The 8,692-nt window shown below is 51.6% G+C and overlaps 1 long non-coding RNA gene across 2 annotated transcripts; it reads left to right on the forward strand.

Annotated features, from left to right (window-relative positions):
- The first annotated feature begins 198 nt into the window (after positions 1–198).
- On the forward strand, positions 199–4,980 carry LOC105854474. Of its 2 annotated transcripts, none has more exons than XR_001146147.1 (3): positions 199–601; positions 1,097–1,155; positions 4,936–4,980. It is a non-coding gene; the product is annotated as an uncharacterized LOC105854474 (long non-coding RNA). The 2 variants fall into 2 exon arrangements; XR_001146148.1 differs by lacking the exon at positions 4,936–4,980 and adding an exon at positions 3,982–4,117.
- Positions 4,981–8,692: the final 3,712 nt, after the last annotated feature.

Genomic DNA, 8,692 nt, shown 5'->3' on the forward strand with positions numbered 1-8,692 from the left:
GCGCCGCCCGCTCGGGCGCGCCGCCTGCGCCGGCATCCGCCGCTGCCTCGGTCTCCTGTCTCCTGGGAGTCCCCAGCGGGCCGCGACCCCAGCTTGAGCTGCCGCGCAGCCGCCGCCGCCGCCGCCACAGTGACCCGAGCCGCCAGCCTCCTGGAGAAACCCCCGAGGCCGCGGACGGCCGAGCACCGGGGTAACCCTCCCTTTTACTCCAGCCTGGACCACCGGCACGTAAGAGCCCGGCACCCCCACCGCGGATGCGCCCTCCCAGGTTGGGTCCGGGCCACCTCTTAATGACGTCGCCTAGCGTCTCCAAAGCCATCACCTTGAAGAATGGGGCGAAGAGAGGCCGGCTTGGGGCCTCGCCCCTCGGAGCTGCCCCTCGGAGCTACTCCGCTGTCAGGCGGGCCCTCCACCATCTGGCTGACCCCATCCTGACCGCTGCCTCGTGATCTTCGTGGTCTTCGTAGAATTTTGAGCCCACAGGCTGCCACCCTCCTTGAATCTCGGTGTCCATCTGTCCTTCTACAATAAACTCCAACCCCAACTGCCTTGTGCTATTGTCTTTTCGTGTTGTCTGCAGAGGTGCCTCCCTCCTAAGTTTGTGAGTGGAAGTTCTTCCTGGCATCTAGTCTTTGTCTCTTCTGCCCTGGGTAGTCTGTGTGGGCTTCTCCCCTTCCCTGGGGAGAGGGGGTGCGTTTTACATTGCTTTCATGTGGCTTTGGGGTTGCGGTGGGGAGAAGAACCTTACCTGTGACAGGGCAGTTGAAGGTCAGTGGGAGGGACTGCACAATTCTTTGCATGCTTGAGCATGGCACCAGTTCCCCTGGAGGAAAGCAGAGGGTCTCTGCCCTCCTGCTGCAGTACAGGAGACAGGAAGGTGGGATGACTTCCAACAAGAACTGGGGTCCTGGGGGGTTGCTGTTGGTAGACTAACAACATTGGGGAGAGGCTGTTACCCTAAGCTGTCAGGATGCAGCTGGTAGGGACTCTTCCTCCTGGGGTCAGAGAGATGAGGGTGGGTCTTTGTCTCCTTGGAAAACAAGCTGTCAGGCATCTTGCTGTCTTTCAAGACTAATGCAACCTCTCTGGTCCGCAGTGCTGTGGTAAACGAAGACGGAGAACCTCAGGTCTAGGTCCTGAAAAAATCACATGTAGGTGAGTCTTCTCCCACCTGGAAAACTGGGGCCTTGTCCTGAGCAGGACATGGGGTTCTACCAGCAGGAGGCAGTTTTTCTGTTGTTTCCTCCCACCAACTAGAGGCTTTTTCAGGGGAGTGAAGCTGAGTCTCCTCCCTTAGACTGGACAGCTGGGAATGCCAGCCACTCCTCTACCTCCCCTCTGGTGCCTTGGACGTAAGGGGGCACCAGAAATAGCAGCCCTGTCCAGTTAGTGCAGGAAATCAGGGACTGAGTGGCTTCCTCTCCACCTTCTCTCCCCTTTCTCGTTTTCTCTGTCTCCCAATCTTTGTATGTTTCTTATCTCTCCTTGATGTCTCTTAATAATGTCTGCCTTTGGCCTGCATTCTGTGTGTCTGACTCACTCTCATCTCTGCTGTGCTTTACCTCAGATTTCTATTTCTTCTCTCCATTCTTCTCCCCCTCACTTTCCCATCTCCTTTCCTTTCTTTGTCTTTGTCTTCCCTTCTCGCTGTTTTTCTCAGCCTCTCTCTCAGTTGCTATCTCTTAAGCTTTCATTGGATAACTATTTATGGAACCTTTATTGTGTGAAAAACAACAACAGCAACAACAACACACATTCATTTTTACAGGACCAGGGAGGTTGAGTAATCAGCTCCAAGTTACAAAGCTAGTGACACAGTACTTAACCACTCCCCCTACCCACAGGAATATTTCTGCCCTTAGTGCTGCTGACATTAGTGAGGAGACACAGAAATAAGATGAATAACTTAAATAAATGTTAGATCAGACAATAGTAAGGACAAAGGGAAAAATAAGTGCAGTAATGATGTTAATTACACTATTTTTTTTTGTGGTGATTTTCCATGCATTTTGCTACAGGTACTTAGCAAGTTCTGAAGGGGAGGGGGCTGTCTCAGGTTCCTGGGAGTGTTATGTAAGACATGGCATCGGCTCCCAGTCACTGTTCTAAAATTGTAACTATTCTGAGTTCTGAAACCCATCTGTCCCCAAGGACTTCCGTTAAGGGATTATGGACCTCTGATTGGGCACGCTGCCAAACTGAGATTCATCTTAATTATTTGCTCAACATTTATTTAATAACTTTGGAAGCGAACTTATTTTCCATTACAGTGTTTAAAAAATAGTGACTTTTCGGCCTCCCTGGTCATACAGGGTTAAAGCTCAGCACTGTGGAGCTTTCCACAGCCACTGCAGCAAGAGTTCAATTCCCGGCCAGGGACTGACCCACAGGGCAGCCCTCCCCTGTCTCCCTGCTGCTCCCCTCAGCAGTGTATTTCAGTACATCTGCTTCTTCTATTCCCCACTCTGGCAAATCCTCTTGCCCCCCATACCTCTTGTATGCATAAATAAATAAATCTTTAAAAAATAGGGGCGTTCATCTGCTAAGTCCCCTTTTAATGAATTTTTTTAAAGCTTTATTTATGCAAACAAGAACTGGGATACAGGGCAAAGGTGGGGGGGAGAGGGGGAGGATTCACCAGAAACAAAGTGGGGAGGAGAACAGGAAGGTCTACTGAAAAACACTGCTGAGGGGAGCAGCAGGTGGGTCAGGAGAGGTCTGCTGTGCCCTGTGGGTCAGCTCCCTGGCTGGGATAGAACTTGTGCTGCAGTGGCTGCGGACAGCTTCATAGAGCTGCACTTAACGCCTTGAGCCACCAGGGAGACCTTGGTTTGCTGTTTTTAGTGTTGTATATTTGTGTTTCTGTGACTGAGTGGGTGTCCCTGTCTGAGGCTCTCTCAGTGTGTTGCAGTATCTGTGTGTGTATGTGGGTCTTTGTGTGAGTGTGTAAGGGTGGCTGTGTTTGATCATATCTGTGTGTGTGTTGTGAGCATCTAGTTGTATGTGTGTGATTGTGTGAGTGTGAATGAGAGGATTTAAAGTTAATATGAGATAAAGCTCTTCTTTCATTTTTAAAAAAATTTATTTATTTACACACACAAGAACTGGGATACAGACCAGAGGTGCTGGGCAGGGTGAGAGGATTCACCAGAGAAAAAGTGGGGAGCAGAACAGGCAGATCGACGAAGTACACTGCTGAGGGGAGCAGCAGGAGGGACAGGAGACGTCTGTTGCTCCATGTGGTCAGCTCCCCTGGCTGGGGATCGAATTCGTGTAGCAGTGGCTGCGAGCAGCTTCACAGTGCTGTCTACTAATGCTTTATTGATAGAATTCCGGTGGACTCAATCGAATTACTCAACAGAGAAATTTGCACTGTCGGGCAATACCTTGTGTCTCCACTAGAGGTCGCCTATCTATTTCGTGAGAGAAAACAAACTACATATTTGGCAATTAATTCCTGGGAGTTTGCAGATCTTTGCAGAGAAATGTGGGGCCAGCTTAGCTCAGGTTCACCTCAGGTGTACATACAGCAGCGGTTCTCAAGTAGTTGGTTGTTCTATACCTTTAGAAATTATTGAGAATCCCAAGGAGTTCTCGTTTGCGTGGATTCTATCACTATTTCTTTCCATGAACACGGACAGATTTCAAATTCCATGCCCTCTTCTCTCAAGCTTGGTAGGTTCCCCTCACCCCACTTTCTTTGTCTGTACTTGGTTACTTCTATTGTATTTTCTGTCTCTATGAATTCACCTATTCTGTGTACCTTGTATAAATGGAATCATATATTTGTCCTTCTGTATCAGTTTCATTTCTCTTAGCCTGGTGATTTCAAGGTTCGTGCACGTTGTAGCGTTTGTCAGAGAGGTAAAGTAACTTGACCCAGGTCACAAGTTGCACAGTGGACACTCAGCTGGGCTGCGGTTCCATGGAGGCTCTCAGATTCTCTTCACTACCTCCTCCCACTCCTCCTTCCATCCCCAGGCAGAAGCAGTGAAATGTGGCTGTGGAAACCTTTCCCCAAGCCTCCTGACTAATGTCCACTCGCTGTGACCTGTAACGTGTAGACCCAAAATGTCTGCCTGATTGGGCCAGAGCAGTGATTCTCAGCCCCAGCTACACTTTGGAGTCATCTGAAAAAGTTAAAAATAAAAACAAACGTGCCTGAGCTTCTGATGTGAGATCCTTTAGTGGCTGTTGGAAGCGCTCGGGTGGCCAGAACTGCAGTTGCCCTCCAGGGGAGGGAAGGGTGAGCAGACGCCTGGCTGGGGTGGCTGAGCCCCCAGGCTCACTCAGCTTTCTTCTCTGGTGGTGACACAGCCGCCAGGCCAGCCTTGCCTTCACCCACTTGTGTGCTCGCTCCGCCAGGCCTGAGCGGGAGCGCGTTTCCCTTCATTCTCCCGCAACCTGCTGTCCCCGCGGCCTCCAGACGCCTCAGGATTCTTGGCTGCCAGTGAGGGAAGCCCAGCCCAAACTATTCGCAGGAGGGACTTGTGTATGGCTTGTGGGAGGAGGTGTGGCTTAGGAACAACTTAAAGATGTGTCTAGCTGCTGTGGCTGGGCAGCTTCCAGGCAGGTGAGTGGACACGTGACCACAGCTCTGGGCAGCCATCCCAGCCCCTCCCCACCAGAGCAAGCTGGGACTTCGCCCCAGCGGCAGGCGGCAAAGTCCCAGGGAAGGATTCTGATTGACCCAACTCAGGTCACGTGGGCTGAGAACTTGGTTCAGCTTTGAGCCTGTCCTGGCTCCTTCACCACCAGGGTCTAAGGAGAGGGGTGCTGGGCAGACAGAATGACAGGCAAGGCCCCCCTACCCTGCCTCTGTGCAAGGGCCCTGGAAATTTTGGAGTATTATGGTTTGTGATCCCTGAGCCCCGCCACCCCCACAATGCTCATAACCACACCCCCCACATTTTGGGGCATTGGTTTTTATTCCAGATGAAGAGCAAGTGTGTAGGGGGATCCCTCCTCACTGCACTGAAGAGCAGAAGGCCCCACACCGTGACTGGCCTCCAGTGTCAGTGGTCCAGTCACACACGACATTCACATCTGTCTTCAGCAAGCCCAGAGCATCCCAGAGCAAGATCGCAGCTTTGGAGCCCAGCCCCCTTGCAGAGCTCCCTCTGCAGCAGGCAGGTGAGTGGACACGTGGCTACAGGGGCTGCACCTGGGTGACCCGGGCTGGGTTCAGGCTGTGCTGCTGCTATACGTTCAGCAACCTGTCACTTGTGTCCTCACAGCATGCCCAGTGTCAGAAGTCTCATCACCACCTCCACCACTCCATCACCACCTTGCAGCTCCAGGATCTCCTGTTTGCTGCTGAGTGATAGAAATGGTCTTTTTTTTTTTTTAAAGATTTATTTATTTATGCAACAGAATTGGGGTACAGGCCAGAGGGGCAGGGGAGGTGAGAGGATTTACGAGAGACAGACCTGGGAGCAGAACAGGCAGATTGAGGAGATGCACGGCTGTGGGGAGACGGGAGAGGTCTGCTGTACCCTGTGGGTCAGCTCCCTGGCTGGGGATCAAACTTATGCTGTAGTGGCTGCAGATAGCTTGATAGTCTTCAACTTAATCCCTTGTGCCACCAGGGAGGCCCTGGGCTTCCAATTTTCTGCTGTTGGACCTGCCACATACACTTCCTTTCGCACAATCACATGCCATAGATAACAATCTGCAGAGTCACAAACAAAGTTAGTTTCCTGAGATGCCTTTCCCAGTTGCTCTTGTGATAATCTCACCCACCCCTGGGACCTTCGTCTTACCTGTTCCTTAGGTAAGGTATCCCTTTTCACAGTGCTCATAAATCTACTCTCTGTCGTTTGAATTGATCAAATTTGCCTGGGAACCCCAAAGCACATCAACTTTGGACCCTGATGGTGGTCCTCGGCTATGGGTCCTTCCACACTGTCTCTGACTGTACACTGCATTAACCCTGTGACCGGCTCTGAGGTGTATGTACGCATTGTACTGCTTTTAAAATCTATGTGGTCTTTTGTTGAACTACGCTCCCCCTGTACACGCTAGCCACGGACACACAACAAAAGTTAATTTTGCAGTTTCAAATTGCCACACTGGTTTAAAAGCAGACAGTGTGATTTTCATAATCTAGACTTCAGTTGGCAGCAAAAATTGATGCGGGTTCTATAGTCATTACCACTATCAGAACCAAAACAAGTAGATCACATTTAATATGGAAAGTTTGCCGCAATTCTAACTTTTCCTATCACGCACGTTCTCTCTGCTTGTGAAATCAGGATTTAATAATGAACCAGGTTGGGGCTCTCATCTGTCAACTCAGATGCTTCTAGAGCGCCGGGTTGATTAGCGCATAGTAAACAAAACTTCCCCTTTCGCGCCTGCCGGAACCGGCGCAGAGGCTTGTGGGAGATGTAGTCTGTGTGGGCGTAGGGGGCTCGCGCAAGAGGTTCTGGGAAGACTCTGCCTGGGTGCCCTTCTGCGCAGGTGCGGCGCGGCCCAGGTAATTTGTGGAGCCTGGGGCTCCTCTGCTGTTACTCAGAGCTGCACTTGCGTATTGTGGGATAAGTTGGGTGCGAGATGAAGGTGGAGGCCCTCCCCCCCAAACACACACATTGGACCACAGCGCGGAGGGATCGGGAAGCTACATGAGGGAGCCTGAGCGTAGCCAGTGACCCGGGACATAGGAGGGAGGGAACACAGAGACAGGTGTAACAGGTGGAGGGAGCTGAGTGCACCTGGGGATGTCGCAGGAGAGCCCAGGACACGGGTTCAAGGGGCGGAAAGCACGGGGGGGGGGGGGGGTGTCGGGATGCTGGAGCTGATCTGGCGAGTCTGGAGGATGATTGGACACTTGAGGCCACATCTCCCGGCAGTGGGGCGACCAGTGCACGTTCTGCTTTTGATATCAGGACAGGCGCCTCCGCTCTCTTCTCCACGCTCTGGGATAGGAGGGTTGGATCAGGGGTTCCCGCTGCCAAGTCTGGGAATAGGCTCTTGAGACCTCTGGTCACGGATAAAGAGGGGCCTCCCTGATGGCCTAGGGGTTAAGTCACAGTGATCCTGTGACTGACCCTCTCACTGGCCGCTCCCCTCAGCAGTGTATTTCAGTCAATCTTGTTCTCCCTACTATCTGGTTACTGCTTTCACCACCTTCCCTTCCCACCTGCAACCCAGTTCTACACACACACAAAAGGAAAAGAGAACTCCTCAGACACTGGCGAAAGCAGCTGAGAAAAGAGGGAGAAAGGACTTGGATAACATCATTTACTGTTGCCATGTGTGGGCTCCCATCTTCTGCAGCTCAGTGGCCAGTTGGGACCCTCACTGCCTCTAGGGTGAGCATTTCTTGGAAGCTGAGTGCCTGTAGGCAACTTTGAATCCAGCTGGTCTCAAGTTCTGTATCTCCCATTTCTTGATAAACTGTGAAAGACAGGAATGGTCAGACATACACAGCTCAAACAAAAAAGCAATGGACCAAGGAAATATTTTGTAGTAAGTGTCCATGCAAGAGTCCATCAGATTTGTTTTTAAGATTAAAAAAAATTATTAATGCATACACGAACTGGGGTACAGGCCAGAGGTGTGAGGAGGTGACAGAGTGTGGAGCAGAACAGGCAAATCTACTGAAATACACTGCTGAGGGGAGCAGCTCCCTGGCTGGGGTAACTCTGGTGCCGCAGTGGCCAGCCATAGCTTGGTAGTGCTGGGACTTTAGCCCCGCACCCCAGGGGCCCCCTGCAGGTTACATTTTATAGCAGATATTTCCACTATTCTTTCACACATTTTCTGTAGTCTTCACTCATTTCTTTCAACTCACAAGTTACCTAAGATGTGGGCAAATCCAGTGAGTATTCTCTAGTCTTTCCCTTACTCGAATTTTCTGTCATATTTGAAAGGAAGTCCATGGTCTCCTGGAAATTCCTTGCTATTAGCTTTGTCACATCCCACCTGACGATTTCATTCCTATTTCCCTGAAATGGTGAATTTCTTCGGCCGAACTTTATCTTTTTGTTCAAATTCTTGTTCACACGCCCCAATTCTCCCTGAGTCAGCTCTCTGTGATACGACAGAACCAACTATTCCCTCCAGCTGGGACATCCAGCTTTCCACAAATTCCTGTGGCGTGCTTCTCTGGAGGCATCCAGAAGGCACCCCAGGCTCAAAATACACTGTGAAAACCACATCAAGAATATTGGGTCAGGGAGTTCAGGTATTGGGAGGCTGGGCACCCTGTACCATCACAGGAGTGCAGGGCCTCCCCGGCTGTCTGCACGGACATGCACACCTGTCTTCAAGCACCCCAGAGCATCCTGGACATGACAGAGCAGGGAGGGGTGTCAGAGCCGCCCCTCTTGGGAGCCCTGTCTGCCGCAGGCCGGTGAGTGGATGTGCAGGCGTGGGGCTGCTTTAGGGGACCCAGGCTGGGTCCAACGCTCTGCTGCTGCCGTGCATTCGGCCGCCCTGGGGGTCGGGTCTTGTCCCACAGCGTGTCCAGTGCCAAATCTTGTCTCCACCTGCACCAGCCATCCCCAGCTGCTGCCTCATTTCCTGCTGAATGATGCATTATTCTTCATCTCTTACCACACCCGCAGACACACAAAGAGGCTGTTCCTAGCACAGTGGCTGCCGAAGTGCATTTAACACCTTATCAGGTCACTTCTCTCTCCAGCTTAGACCCTCCCGGGGGTGACGGAACACTTGGTAGGCCTGGGGC

Source organism: Condylura cristata, unplaced genomic scaffold (genome assembly GCF_000260355.1).
Source record: "Condylura cristata isolate star-nosed mole 26May11 unplaced genomic scaffold, ConCri1.0 scaffold00041, whole genome shotgun sequence".
Taxonomy (NCBI): domain Eukaryota; kingdom Metazoa; phylum Chordata; class Mammalia; order Eulipotyphla; family Talpidae; genus Condylura; species Condylura cristata.